The sequence below is a fragment of the Orbicella faveolata genome, unplaced genomic scaffold, assembly GCF_042242905.1.
Source record: "Orbicella faveolata isolate gen_17 unplaced genomic scaffold, um_ofav_v1 contig_27, whole genome shotgun sequence".
In the NCBI taxonomy this organism is placed as follows: domain Eukaryota; kingdom Metazoa; phylum Cnidaria; class Anthozoa; order Scleractinia; family Merulinidae; genus Orbicella; species Orbicella faveolata.
The window spans coordinates 7031921-7047064 of NW_028301555.1; the positions used below are offsets into that span (position 1 = coordinate 7031921).

The following is a 15144-nucleotide window of genomic DNA, read 5'->3' on the forward strand; positions in this document are numbered from 1 at the left end:
GATCTTCCTACTTAGGGCATACAGCGCTTTCCAGAATCCCATTTATGTTTTCTAGGACAACAGCAAGTTCATACAAGAACCAGCCATGACCTATGTATGATCGATCAAGTTGTTTGTCTGGTGTCTAAAAATGTTCCGAAGCAGTAGCTAACAGCAGTAGTAAGTCGTGAGTGGTGGAAGAAACCAAGGATCTTTCTGTGTGGAAGTTACCCCTGAGAATCTCTGTTGTTTGCATCATTAGGTTGGTATTTGTTAAAGTAGACATGAGTTTTCTAGCGATCAGTTCTGTAAAAAGAGATAAAGCAGAGAAACTGCATCGTTTGAATCAAACGCTGGATTTGCCGAATACCACGATTAAGTCAATTCGGAGAAAGAGCAAATTTTGGCAGGAAAATATCGGGTATCGGGAGACTGAAACTAAAAAAAATGCAACAGTGTATTGCAAAGGTTAAGTATAGATATTAAACAATTAGATTATTTGCTTGAGATTTCTATCGCGTGATAGTTGACTCGGGCTGCGCCCTCGTCAACTATCACGCATAGAATCGAGAGCGAATAATCTAATTGTTTTAGTAAAAATCTACTAGTCGTCCAAACCTTTATCTAAATACTCTTCACAAACACTTCAAAAACGCCAAGAAGCGGCCGTCATTTCGTTAACGAGCGCACACTGCGTGCTACGCTACTCACTATCTATCACAGAATAGATAGTAAGTAGCGTAGCCAATCAGAGAACGCCATCCGTGATAGAACGCCAGAAGATTTAGACTAAAAATGGATAGATATAAATGGATAACGCTATCCACCCCTGACTAAACTGGTATGTAGAAATGAAAACAATCTTGTGATGAGATGACACCTTAACCAAGGGCAAGATTTGTTTTGGCTAGAGTCAAAGTTTGAAGTGTCCATTAGTTATTTGCTATTTAAAGTACATAATTTTTGCTGAGAAGGTGGCTGGCCTTTTTCGTGATGTGTTGTGAAATATTCCACGAGTCACTTGGTCGATTTTCCAGTGTAAAAAAAAATCTTTCTCAAGTGAGTATGGCGGAAATCTATGTGTCCCGTGAGCTTGGTTGAACCAAGTCATGCGCCAAAACATTCCCGTATGGGGCTGGAAGTTCAAATCCACGGTCTCGATTGAGCGTGGGGGACTGGCTCAGAATTTCCAAGGCCTCACGAATTCTCCTTCTAAAGTTGTTTTCTTCTCAAGCTATGATAGCCGCCTTACTCTCTTCCAACTTGTGGACTGTGTCCACAAGGTGTTAAACGGCGGAACGTGTCGATCTCCGCCATATTCACTTGAGAAAGACGCACATTGACAGCGCGAAAGCTTTTGATCGCTAAAATATTGACTCTGCTTCCGTCTCTCGTTTCTTACTATGTCTGTTACAGAGTCGGGAAACAATATCTTTATTCGATGTAAATATTTAACATGGCCGGAGAGAATTGCGTATCTATAAAACCTTTTTCATCCATTATGCATTAGGTCATGTAGGCGTTAGCGAAAGAGCCCAGAAAAGGCGACTCACTAACAAGAATTCTTCGAAAACTTTTCAATGACAATGTAAAGATCAGCAAGAGAAGATGTCACGCGCCAAAAAGCTGGTGAAAGATTACGTTGAAGACGAAATCATTCCTTACTGCAAAAGAAACTCTCCGCTGCCTCTACTGAGACTAGAATACACCAGCAGCATTTACGAAGGGCTAAAGTGCGAGGCCGCCGATGAAGCGGATCTCATGGTAGTTCTGGACACGACCGACTTAGAAGTGGTAGTTGAAGAGGTACCAGAGGTACCAGGCTATGCTAAGATTAAAGAAGACATCAACTCGACACTTCTCCGTAGATACGTTGACCCATGGGGATATATAATTCCTGCACAGATTAGACTGGCTTGGTTCTACAGTCTTGTCACCAAAGCTAAGAATGCCTTTGAGATGAAGTTACCACTGTCACCTGTTTGCTTAAGAGTGTCCTCTCACGGACCCGCTGTCAAGCTTGATATCATTCTTGATGCCACCGGAGCGAAGGAAACTCTGTTACCAGTTGATCTTGTCTTATGCTTTCAAATTGGGTCCGACGACTACTACGTGGTCAAGCCTTACGAAGGGAGAAGACCTGTTTCTGATGCTGAGCTCCTCTGGAGGCAATCATTCTCACTCAGGGAAAAAAAGATGCTGAAAAAAATAGATAAAGAAGATGGCTGTAGACGCGAACTCCTTAGAATCGTCAAAACCATCCTAAAAAAAGAAACGAGGTTTGCAAGACTGACATCATATCACTTGAGACCGCCTTTATGCACTACATGACTGACACGACCGAAAATTGGTCTGGAGACCGTTCGCTAGAGGAACACTTTCCAGGTTTTCTCGGAAAACTGCAGAGCTATTTGACGGATAGACAACTACCTAACTACTGGCAGCCACGAATGAACTTCCTGAAGGATTTAAACCAAAAAGTACTTGAGCACATGGCTTCTCGTTTAGCAAAGATGAAGGTATGTTCAAAGATGTGCACAGGATGTGTTTTTTCAGAATTGGTACCTCTTAGAGGTCATAAAAGAAATTTCAAGCCACGCCCACAAAACAGGATCTTGGTACCTCTCAAGGATTCTTTTCAAAATTTCCAACGAACACCCCCGTCCTTTTATATGGGAGTTTCCCCGGGGGCTAGTTTCTTGTAGCGCTCTCAATGCCGGAAGTAGTCTCTTTTAACGGCACTTCTAGTAGACGCCTCAAACGGACAGCTGGAGTTGGTCTCTATACTAAAGAATCACCGCTAGGTTTTTAAAATTAGATAGAAGTTTTTAACCACCCATTCACTTAAAACAGACAAAGGACTCGATTTAAACAGTCAAAAGATACTGAAGGGATGTTTTTAGGCAAAAAATAACAAGGAACCTCCGCTAAATCTCTTGAAGTTTATATCGATCAAACTATAAACTGGGAGTGTCATATTGAAAATACCTCTAAATAGATAGCTTGTGCCATTGGTGCAATTAAACGAATTCGGCATCTCATTCCATTTAATAATGTTTTAATTAAAGTTTATAATAGCCTTGTTCAACCACATTTTGATTATCGCAATGTAGTGTGGGGTAACTGTAACAAGGGCCTTTCTGAAAAACTGCAAAGGCTTCAAAATGGCGCAGCTCGCACCATAATGTCTGCGAGCTATGGAACTCTATCCTAATGTATAAAACATTAAATGGTATGACACCTGATTATCTGAGATCAAGATTCGTATATCGTGACAACGTAAATGCTTGTCGTTTAAGGAATACCGAACTGAATTAGTTCTTTCACAACCTCGAAATTGTAAATCTTAAGAGAGGTTTTTCGTACAGCGGAGCTCAGTTGTGGAACAACTTACCTATAGACGTCTATAGACCTAAGACAAGCATCTTCACTGACCGATTTCAAATCTAAATTAAGTCGCCACAGTTTAAAGTAATATCTTTAATTTAAGTAAATTTTTAGACACGGCCTCCATGAAAAGCAGTTTTTTTTTCCTTTTTTAATTTTTATTGTAGTTAGGCAGATAGGTAGATAGTCCAGTAACTTTGTTGACTGATGGTAAAACCGTGAATAAACAAAGTTATCTTATCTTATCTTATCTTATCTATACTTCAGAGCGGATAATAACTGTTACATTCGACTACATTTGGGCACCTTGTTCTTAGCTCTATATCTAGTATTTTATATTTATATACTTCAATTAATGTATTTTAGTTGAGTAGCGTACACGACCCCACAAGCTGTGAGGCTTTAACTCTTACCGTGTCAAAATAAAGGTTTTATGTTATGTTATGTTATGTTATGTTACAAAATTAGTTAGATGCATTTAACTCTTTTCATCTTAAACAGAGAAGGGCGACAAGCTTTCAAGAAACTTGCGACAAAATCCTGCTGAGCCAGAATCTTCGTGAATATTCCGCCACGCACTCGACAACTAGACACATAACAGATGGCAGGGCGGTGGAGAAAGCGTTGTTTTCCTCGCACGGATTACAGAGATTGCAGTTCTTGAACAGCGATGAACGTAAGTGCATGGTTGAGCTCTTTTCCGAGCTCTTTTTGGTTGTCACAACCGTCATTCAAAGGGATGGCGTCCTTTATTTGCTGAGTTCGCATGATGTGAACCAAGCCTTTAACCATTACTGCTGCTTCACTCCTCCCGATCGTTTCTGGAATGGTGATATCGCACTGGGAGAACACTTCCTTGGTTTTATGAACACACTGCGCGGCTTGCTGATGAAGGGTCATCTCCTGGAAGGCATATCTAAAGGAAGGATTTCTCTCGTAGCGAACCGTTGTTCAAGGATCATTGAAAGTGAAGGCGAAAGAAACAAACTCCTTAGAGGGAAGGTAAAAATAATGGTTTGCTCTGCAAAATAGGGAGATTTCTCTTAAGCGTGACCCTCAAAAACAGACGGAGAGAAACGCCTTGACAAAAACAATGTGCGATTATTTCTTTAATCATACCTAATGTGCTCAAACTCATTAATAATTCATTAAGTTTAAACAAAGGAAATCATGACCGTGACGTTGATTGGATATCTGATCATAATTAGCATAGATTTTTACGATTTGTTTTCTCCATTTTCTCCTTAGTTTTAGTTTCGATTGAGAAGACATATCAAACACTCAAGACAGTATTTGACTACATTTCCAAACACCACGAAGTTCGTCAAAAATATCCCGCTACGCGTCGTATTTTGAACCCTCTTCTAGGTGTTTGGAAATGTGGTCAAACACAGTCTTTCGTGTTTGATATATTACGTAAACTAACTGCACTATGGTCGTTTGCATGCTTTGATTAACCTATGGTAGCAATATTGGCTTATCAAAAAGCTCTTCATACCTTGGGGAAACAGCCAAAGGGTGATAAATCATTATTGAATTGGAGCATTGTAATTTAGCAGCTGTACTTCCTGATAGATACTTTAACTCGCACAAAGATAAATTCGATTGATTAATTAATTAATTAATTAATTAATTAATTAATCATTAAAACAAAAGGATGGCACAAAGGACTTTTTTTCTTTTTGTGGGAGTAGGAAGGGAGAGGGAGAGGTGGTCACATGTTCCTGAGAATTTTCTCTTTTTTGCTTTGTTTGGTGGGAGCAATATACCTCTACCCGTTTATCATGACCACATCAGGGTATTTGGGTGAGAATTGCTGTCCAGTTCACATTCCTTTTACTTATGCATTTATAGATATCGTGGCTTTGGCCTTGGGCACAAGCAGACGACTCCCTAACGAGGAAGCTTCGTGATTATTCCTTCAGTTATGTCAAGGTCCACGAGGTTGATATGGCTTCTACTAGAAAGCTGGTGAAAGACGTCATTGAAGGCCAGGTCATGCGTTACTGTCTACAGAACTCCAAACTTCCAATCCGGAAAGTGGAGTTCACTGGCAGCGTGCACGAGGGGCTGCAAACTGAAGATGATGAAAAAGTGAGTGTCATGGTAATTCTCAAGACAACGAAATCATGGCTCTGGGGGCAAGAAGTGGAAACAGAATTCACTTATGTGCCATGGTACGTACGTCTCAAAACATGTCGGCGCTCGAAATTTCGCAAGTATGCAGATCCTGAAGGATACATAGATCCTGAGCAGCTTTCAAGTGGCTGACTTTACAGTCTTGTTGCCCAAGCAGTACAATATAGCAGAGAGAGGTACTCATCAACTTTTGACGTCAATTTAGCCGTGTATACCAACGGGCCCGTGGTTGAGCTTGACGTCATCAAAAAGCAAACTGATGAGATACTGTTGAAAGCTGATCTCATTCCTTGCTTTCAAGTTGAGTCTGGTGACTACTTTGTGGCCAAGCCCTACATTAGGACACCTGTTTCGGGTTCTGAGCTTCACTGGCGGCAGTGGTTTTCACTGAAGGACAAAGAAATGCTTGAGAACATGGACGATGATGACAATGGCTGTAGGCACAAACTTTTTAGGATCGTGAAAACGATAGTGACGTGGGAGCCAGGGCCCTTGGGAAGACTACCTTCATACCATCTGAAGACTGCCCTCATGCACTACATAAGCAAGCGTAATCAGATGTGGGATGGAGAGAACGCACTAGCCGATCACTTCCTTGGATTCCTTGGGGAGCTGCAAATTGCTCTGGAGAATAGAAACCTTCTTCACCGCTGGCTACATGGCGTTAATCTTCTAGGAGAAATCGACCAAGAGCTGCTCGAAAAGATGGCAAATCGCTTGGAAAGGATCCTGAACAGTAGGGCAGAAATGAACAAAGTTTTTCTGGCCAAACAAACATATTGGTTTCCTAATTCTCATTGTTGATTGCCATGCATTTCCTATAATATTCGTTCTGAGAATTTGGTGATAAATCAAGACAATATCCCCTTGTTGATGAGTTTCGTTATCCTCATCACCTGTGGACCTTTAGTCGTTCTGAAATTGTAAAGAGAATTTCGATGCTGATCTGCAATGTTAACTCGAAAGAACTTGGTCTTAAAGAGAGAAGATCACAAAAAGATTTGTTAGTTCTGAAATATCCAATCAACAATCTTCAGCCAAAGCGATGTGCAGTTTTATATTCAATGAAGTTGTGAAAGTTAAATAAGTTATAAAAGACTGGATAAAACAAAAGGTGCGATCAGCAGAAATCATGACTGCTTTTTCTTCAAATGTTTGTTTTGGCTACGTCTTTAACCTGTTTTAATCCAGGGTACATGAAGTTAACCTAGAGAATGCAATAATTGTTTAGTAAGATGTAAATCAAACTAATTAAATTTAGGAAAAAACATTTGAGATTGATGGACAGAATACATTTGAGTTGGAAATTTACTCACAGCTGAAAACGACTAAAGCCGCGTGGTTTTGTCATGAAATTTGTTTTTGCTAGTGATTTTTAACTTGGAAAATCCAAGTTGTAGGTAGGAATCGGATATTCAATTCGCTTCTTGATAGACTTTTTGCGATGGCAATCGTAGCAAAGTTCAAGTTATCAACCTGAAGGTGAAGAGATTTCCTCACGGAGTGATCAGTTAAAAATTTTTTTTTAGCAATGTTTTTCATTTGTTCTTTGCATTTCTGACACAAGTACTCAATATCGTGCCTCAGAAATAATTTACATCGAATAGACTTTTGCACGAGCGTACTTTTGCATGCACTGTACATATTTATGTTTTTTTAAATTTTTAAGATAGACGCAAGACCCTACAAGCCAACCTGTTGCTTTAAACAAAATCGTGTTTAAATAAAGGATTGATGTTGTTGTTGGTCTCCGCTTAATGTAGATTTGGCTGTACTCGACTACCGAAAAAGAAGATATTGAAAATCACAAAATTGATGAGCTGTATGAATTTCCGAGTGATTCAAGGCGTGATAAAACTTTCTAGACGAGAAGCGGACAGGAGAACTGAGGAGAATTCGAACGATGCGTATCGCTTTTATTTACACGGAATTCCAGGGTTACAGAAAATATTAAACTGTGGACATATGGCGAAATAATATGAACAAAACACTGGTAATTTTGATTGACATGGGGCGCCATCTGATTAATTGATTGACTAATTAATTAATTAATTAAACAAATTAATTAGTTTTACTTAATAAAAGCGTTCGTGATTTTATCCGAAAGTAAGAACCCTCGAATATGAAATTACACTGTGAGTAAATCCCTAAAAATGATTTACAGAAAACTCTTAGAATAGCATTTTTTTTCCCCATGTGCTTATATTTTAGGTAGACAACTATCAAAGGCATATATCATACTTAAGAGAAAATGGTGACACAATTTTTTTTTCCTTATTTTTGCGAACAGTCCTTTCTTGGTCTTTGTTTACCTAGCAGATGTTAAACAATTATTTGATGAGGTTTTTGTGATATCCAGAATAATCAAGGTCCAGGTAGGGGTTATCAGCCGAAGCCGAAGCGAAGTTGACATGATTACCCTTAGAAATCATGCACCGTGGTCATACATGACATGACTACCCGTGACCTTGAGTGTCCTTGACATGATTATTGTATAATCTGCAGTTATGACGTCACAGGCGCTGATTTCGAAAATTCACTGTACGCTTTCGGCCAACCAGAGAAGAGATAGTGAGTTCAATGTATAATAAAAATTAAAACACTGTACACATTAAGATTGTTAAATCTGTCATCTTCATAACTTACTAATGCGTATAAAATGGTTAATGATGATTGACCAATGGGCGAACAAATGAACGATGGAAGGAGTGAAAAACCAGTGGCCCTCATATAAATATTTACGGAATAAAAAGATGAACTATAAAGATTAACAATATGGAAAGTTTCTCAAAGATACCGGCAACGACAATATAAAAAACTAAAATATGAGACACACTAAAATATTAAAAAGGAAAGCATCGAATCAAGTCTAACAATTGAAACTAGTAAATAAAAAACCTAGACTATAACATGGTCCAGGTCCTTATAACTGTCCATGAAATGTTTAAAAGTGGATTTTTTTTTGGAAGCTTCTTAGCGCTTTGAAAACATTATAAGCTCGAGATTATTTTGTTCAGTTATATTATAAACCCAAGTAACGGATTAGATTCCTGGAAATTATAAACATTTTTCCGAGAAAAACCGGAAGTAGCGTGACAAGCTCTGAGAGAGACTCGGATTGGTTGAAAATAGCAGTTTGCACTTTGTACTTAACACAAGACATCAATACATTTATTACCTAGGATCTTTTTGCTTGGGATTGACTAATTTTCACCATTTCGCGATTTCACGCCTTGCAAAAATCAGGTAAGTTGTTAGCGACTGTACTTTACCGCTGTATTTGAAAGAGGAGCACACATTTTCAAAAGAAACTACTGTCACGTTTGTTTACAATGTGCTATTAAATATGGTAGCGAATTACCGAGTCTTTCTTCCATCGCTCGATATCAAACGAACTAAATAAGTTGTCTCTGTATAGAACATATCTATTAATTCCTTAATTTTAATTTTAGCTGCTTGACTGGGCAGACAGCATTGAGAATTGACGACGTAAATACAACTGTTTTCAGAGGTGATTTTAAAGCAATCCTCGCCTTCGAATATTTTGAATTATAAACGCCATTTTAATCCTTCGAAGTTGTAGGGCCGCTATTGTTCAGTAATTTTGATCGATCCGAAAGTGAGACAAATATAATGTAGCCGTACTCCTTTAGTCGACATATTCGCTTTCGTTTCGGCGGATGACAACAAATCCTGGCCTGGGAAGATATAAATTTGTGTTTTGGAATTATTATTATTATTCTCGTCCTCAGTACAGCTTTACACCGTTCACATCTTGTAAGTTTACAGCGATCAGTTTGGCTGAAAATAGATTATTTAAAACACTCGTTCTAATAAGACGCCTGGTGAAAGGTTGGGAGTAAAACCTGAACATTTATTTCGGAGATTTGGTACACTTAAATTATGTTTCCCGAGTGTAAACGTATGTATAGGACAGGCAGGTTATATTATGACAGGATTGGAGAAATATGCCATGATAGGGAGAGAAGAACGAGGAATGGTACAGGGGATCCTTTTACTGTTGGGATTTGCCTATATTTTCACTAGAAAAGTGTGATTTGGGTCACTAGGACGGGAAATCGCAAAATGGGAATGTATCTGGATTTGGGCAAAAAGTAGGCTGCGAAATGGGTTGTATACCTCCCCCCTCCCCCCCCCCCCCCCCCACCATCCACCATCCGCCCCGCATCACCCCGCATCACCTCCTCCCCTCAGTTGGATAGAGCCGCAGCCTCGTTTGTACTGACATCTCCATCAGAATACGTTGCTTTAGTATTTCCTTCGAGAACATCTTGTCATTGATTTAATTAATGATTTTGAATAGTAATTGGTCTTTTTTTTTAATCAGATAATGGCACAAGCACAGGCCACCAGAGGAGATTCGTTAACGAGGAAGCTTCGTAATTATTCCGTAAAGTACGTGAAGATTTCCGAGGATGAGACGTCTGACAGTAGAAGGCTGGTGAAAGATTATATTGAAGACCAGGTCATGAAGTACTGTCGGCAGTATTCCACACTTCCAATCTTGAGGCTGGAGTACACAGGGAGCGTGTATGAGAGGCTTAAAACGGAAGCTGCCGATGAAGTCGACGTCATGGTAGTGCTGCAGACGACTAAGTCAGAAGTTGTACTCGAAGGCTGCGGAGTACCTGGTTATGCCCGGCTCGAGGCAAGAAGTGACTCAAAGTTTCGCACCCGTGATTATGTAAGCGCGGAGGGCTACATAAATGCTAAACGCCTTCGAAATGGCTGGTTCTACAGTCTTGTTGTCCAAGCAGTCAATAATTTCAGAGCTTCTAATGTAAACATGGTTGTGCGAGCCCATGGCCCAGCAGTTCAGCTTGATATCGTCAAGAAGGGAACAAGCCAGAAGTTATTATCAGCAGATCTTGTTCCTTGCTTTCAGGTCGGGCCAGACATGAGCTACTATGTGGCCAAGCCGTATACAGGGCGTAGACCAGTTTCCAATCGAGATCTTCTGTGGAGACAGTCGTTTTCATTAAAGGAAAAAAGTATCTTAGAATACATGGATAGAGATCATGGCTGTAGGCACGAGCTCCTCAGAATCGTCAAAACCATCGTGAACAGGGAGCGAACCTCGCTCGGTAGACTCGAGTCGTACCACTTGAAGACAGCCTACATGCATTATATAAAAGAAAAACGTGGAAACTGGACCAGCCGGAACTCGCTGGGGGAACACTTTGTCGGCTTTCTTGGGGAGCTGCGGAAGGCCCTGGAGAATGGAAATCTTGCGCACTACTGGCTGGGTGGCGTAAACGTTCTGGAAGACATTGATGAGGTGGTGATGAAGAACATGGCATATCGTCTGAAAAGGATCCTGAATAGCGAAGTAGAAAGGGATCGGATTCTTGAATAGCGAACAGTTTCGCTATTTTTCATTGTTTTCAAACAGACAATGATCTCATCGAACTCTACACCCTCCTCTTATTTAGGCCTAACAAGCAAACTAAGCGAAAGAAAAGAACTAGTGAAATTTAGGAAAGGCAATCACAAAGTAAGAATTGAGACTGGTGGATGCCCTATTTGTGCTTCTAATCAAATTGAAGACGAATCTCACTTTCTAATATATTGCAATAAATACTCTATTCTAAGAAACAAATTTTATGAAAAAAATAGAACATATCATTCCGACTTTTGAACAATTATCTTCGTTAAGAGCCATTAGCGAACTTATGACTTCTTCAAATCATTATATTAATATTTAATTAGCAAAATTTATTTCATCTTGCTTTGATCTGCGCAATATTCTACTTTCAAATCAAACCAATGTAACTTGATTGCTGCATCATAACATTATTATTTGATCACGATAATCGTCACCGTTTCAATTTTAGTTTACGAAAGCTTTTGCAACACTGTATGTAATTATGGTCATGCAAATAAAGCTAGTTGTTGTTGTTGTTGTTGTTGTTGTTGTGTAGCTTATTACCACGTCACAAGACAAAGTAACAAATCAGGGATTTAATTTATATATATGAGCTATTGTAAAATTCGTTAGAAGGGCTAATGATATCATTTTAACGAACATTTCGAATTGCAACTACAGTTAACCGTGCGTGAAAACCATACAAGAAATACGTTAGCATTCTAGAGCCTAGACCCTTGGCTTTCTCGACAGGGTCATGCACAAAAGAGAAGAGCTCTGGGGTCGAAAACGATACATTTGTGTCTTGTCTGATATAATCGTATATGCGGCTGGCTTTTTTCCGAATGCCGAACTAGAGATGACGTGGCAACCAAACGATACCAAACAGGGGATGACGTGACATGTATTTTAATCAGTTAGTTGACCTTACGATCGGTGTTCTCCTAACACTAACAGTCGAAGTCAGAACGTAAGGTAATAATAAGAAGCAAAGTAGAGGATTCTCTGCTGTTGTTAGCTGAAATGCCAAGGTGTTTTCGGATTATATTATGAGTGAAAAATTAAAACAAAAAAAATTAGACATATTACATGTAAAAGTGTTGTGGGGGATTCTTTTAAAGCAAATTTAGAGATAGCTGTTGACAGGGGTAATTTCAACGGAGTGTATTTTTGCCACGCGTTGTTTACAATGTCGATGAGATCTTCCTACTTAGGGCATACAGCGCTTTCCAGAATCCCATTTATGTTTTCTAGGACAACAGCAAGTTCATACAAGAACCAGCCATGACCTATGTATGATCGATCAAGTTATTTGTCTGGTGTCTAAAAATGTTCCGAAGCAGTAGCTAACAGCAGTAGTAAGTCGTGAGTGGTGGAAGAAACCAAGGATCTTTCTGTGTGGAAGTTACCCCTGAGAATCTCTGTTGTTTGCATCATTAGGTTGGTATTTGTTAAAGTAGACATGAGTTTTCTAGCGATCAGTTCTGTAAAAAGAGATAAAGCAGAGAAACTGCATCGTTTGAATCAAACGCTGGATTTGCCGAATACCAAGATTACATCAATTCGGAGAAAGAGCAAATTTTGGCAGGAAAATATCGGGTATCGGGAGACTGAAACTAAAAAAAATGCAACAGTGTATTGCAAAGGTTAAGTATAGATATTAAACAATTAGATTATGTGCTTGAGATTTCTATCGCGTGATAGTTGACTCGGGCTGCGCCCTCGTCAACTATCACGCATAGAATCGAGAGCGAATAATCTAATTGTTTTAGTAAAAATCTACTAGTCGTTCAAACCTTTATCTAAATACTCTTCACAGACACTTCAAAAACGCCGAGAAGCGGCCGTCATTTCGTTAACGAGCGCACACTGCATGCTACGCTACTCACTATCTATCACAGAATAGATAGTAAGTAGCGTAGCCAATCAGAGAACGCCATCCGTGATAGAACGCCAGAAGATTTAGACTAAAAATGGATAGATATAAATGGATAACGCTATCCACCCCTGACTAAACTGGTATGTAGAAATGAAAACAATCTTGTGATGAGATGACACCTTAACCAAGGGCAAGATTTGTTTTGGCTAGAGTCAAAGTTTGAAGTGTCCATTAGTTATTTGCTATTTAAAGTACATAATTTTTGCTGAGAAGGTGGCTGGCCTTTTTCGTGATGTGTTGTGAAATATTCCACGAGTCACTTGGTCGATTTTCCAGTGTAAAAAAAAATCTTTCTCAAGTGAGTATGGCGGAAATCTATGTGTCCCGTGAGCTTGGTTGAACCAAGTCATGCGCCAAAACATTCCCGTATGGGGCTGGAAGTTCAAATCCACGGTCTCGATTGAGCGTGGGGGACTGGCTCAGAATTTCCAAGGCCTCACGAATTCTCCTTCTAAAGTTGTTTTCTTCTCAAGTTATGATAGCCGCCTTACTCTCTTCCAACTTGTGGACTGTGTCCACAAGGTGTTAAACGGCGGAACGTGTCGATTCCCGCCATATTCACTTGAGAAAGACGCACATTGACAGCGTCGAAAGCTTGTGATCGCTAAAAAATTGACTCTGCTTCCGTCTCTCGTTTCTTACTATGTCTGTTACAGAGTCGCGAACCAATATCTTTACTCGATGTAAATATTTAACATGGCCGGAGAGAATTGCGTATCTATGAAACCTTTCTCGTCCATTATGCATTAGGTCATGTGGGCGTTACCGAAAGAGCCTAGAAAAGGCGACTCACTAACAAGAACTCTTCGAAAAATTTTCAATGACAATGTAAAGATCAGCAAAGAGAAGATGCCACGCGCCAAAAAGCTGGTGAAAGATTACGTTGAAGACGAAATCATTCCTTACTGCAAAAGAAACTCTCCGCTGCCTCTACTGAGACTAGAATACACCAGCAGCATTTACGAAGGGCTAAAGTGCGAGGCCGCCGATGAAGCGGATCTCATGGTAGTTCTGGACACGACCGACTTAGAAGTGGTAGTTGAAGAGGTACCAGGCTATGCTAAGATTAAAGAAGACATCAACTCGACACTTCTCCGTAGATACGTTGACCAATGGGGATATATAATTCCTGCACAGATTAGACTGGCTTGGTTCTACAGTCTTGTCACCAAAGCTAAGAATGCCTTTGAGATGAAGTTACCACTGTCACCTGTTTGCTTAAGAGTGTCCTCTCACGGACCCGCTGTCAAGCTTGATATCATTCTTGATGCCACCGGAGCGAAGGAAACTCTGTTATCAGTTGATCTTGTCATATGCTTTCAAATTGGGTCCGGCGACTACTACGTGGCCAAGCCTTACGAAGGGAGAAGACCTGTTTCTGATGCTGAGCTCCTCTCACTCAGGGAAAAAAAGATGCTGAAGAAAATAGATAAAGAAGATGGCTGTAGACGCGAACTCCTTAGAATCGTCAAAACCATCCTAAAAAAAGAAACGAGGTTTGCAACACTGACATCATATCACTTGAAGACCGCCTTTATGCACTACATGACTAACACGATTGAAAATTGGTCTGGAGACCGTTCGCTAGAGGAACACTTTCCAGGTTTTCTCGGAAAACTGCATAGCTCTTTGACGGATAGACAACTACCTAACTACTGGCAGCCACGAATGAACCTCCTGAAGGATTTAAACCAAAAAGTACTTGAGCACATGGCTTCTCGTTTAGCAAAGATAAAAGTATGTTCAAAGATGTGCACAGGATGTGTTTTTTCAGAATTGGTACCTCTTAGAGGTCAAAAAAGAAATTTCAAGCCACGTCCACAAAACAGGATCTTGGTACCTCTCAAGGATTCTTTTCAAAATTTCCAACGAACACCCCCGTCCTTTTTATATGGGAGTTTCCCCGGGGGCTAGTTTCTTGTAGCGCACTCAATGCCGGAAGTAGTCTCTCTTAACGGCACTTCTAGTAGACGCCTCAAACGGACAGCTGGAGTTGGTCTCTATACTAAAGAATCACCGCTGGGTTTTTAAAATTAGATAGAAGTTTTTAACCACCCATTCACTTAAAACAGACAAAGGACTCGATTTAAACAGTCAAAAGATACTGAAGGGATGTTTTTAGGCAAAAAATAACAAGTAACCTCCGCTAAATCCCTTGAAGTTTATGTCGATCAAAATATAAACTGGGAGTGTCATATTGAAAATACCTTTAAGACGATAGCTTGTGCCATTGGTGCAATTAAACGAATTCGGCATCTCACTCCATTTAATGTTTTAATTAAAGTTTATAATAGCCCTGTTCAACCACATTTTG

The 15144-nt window shown here is 39.9% G+C and overlaps 4 pseudogenes across 2 annotated transcripts; all 4 read left to right on the forward strand.

The window, feature by feature from the left end:
• The first annotated feature begins 79 nt into the window (after nt 1-79).
• Nucleotides 80-2884, forward strand: LOC110049509 (cyclic GMP-AMP synthase-like receptor 3 pseudogene; annotated as a pseudogene). The gene is made up of 2 exons (XR_016209523.1): nt 80-241; nt 1490-2884. The product of XR_016209523.1 is annotated as a cyclic GMP-AMP synthase-like receptor 3 pseudogene (transcript).
• A 300-nt stretch (nt 2885-3184) lies between these two features.
• LOC149107406 (cyclic GMP-AMP synthase-like receptor 3) lies at nt 3185-7247 on the forward strand (annotated as a pseudogene).
• Nucleotides 7248-8628: 1381 nt separating this feature from the next.
• On the forward strand, nt 8629-11429 carry LOC149107407 (cyclic GMP-AMP synthase-like receptor 3 pseudogene; annotated as a pseudogene). The gene is made up of 2 exons (XR_016209542.1): nt 8629-8751; nt 9854-11429. The product of XR_016209542.1 is annotated as a cyclic GMP-AMP synthase-like receptor 3 pseudogene (transcript).
• Nucleotides 11430-12868: 1439 nt separating this feature from the next.
• LOC110049483 (cyclic GMP-AMP synthase-like receptor 3 pseudogene) lies at nt 12869-15127 on the forward strand (annotated as a pseudogene).
• The last annotated feature ends 17 nt before the right edge of the window (nt 15128-15144 follow it).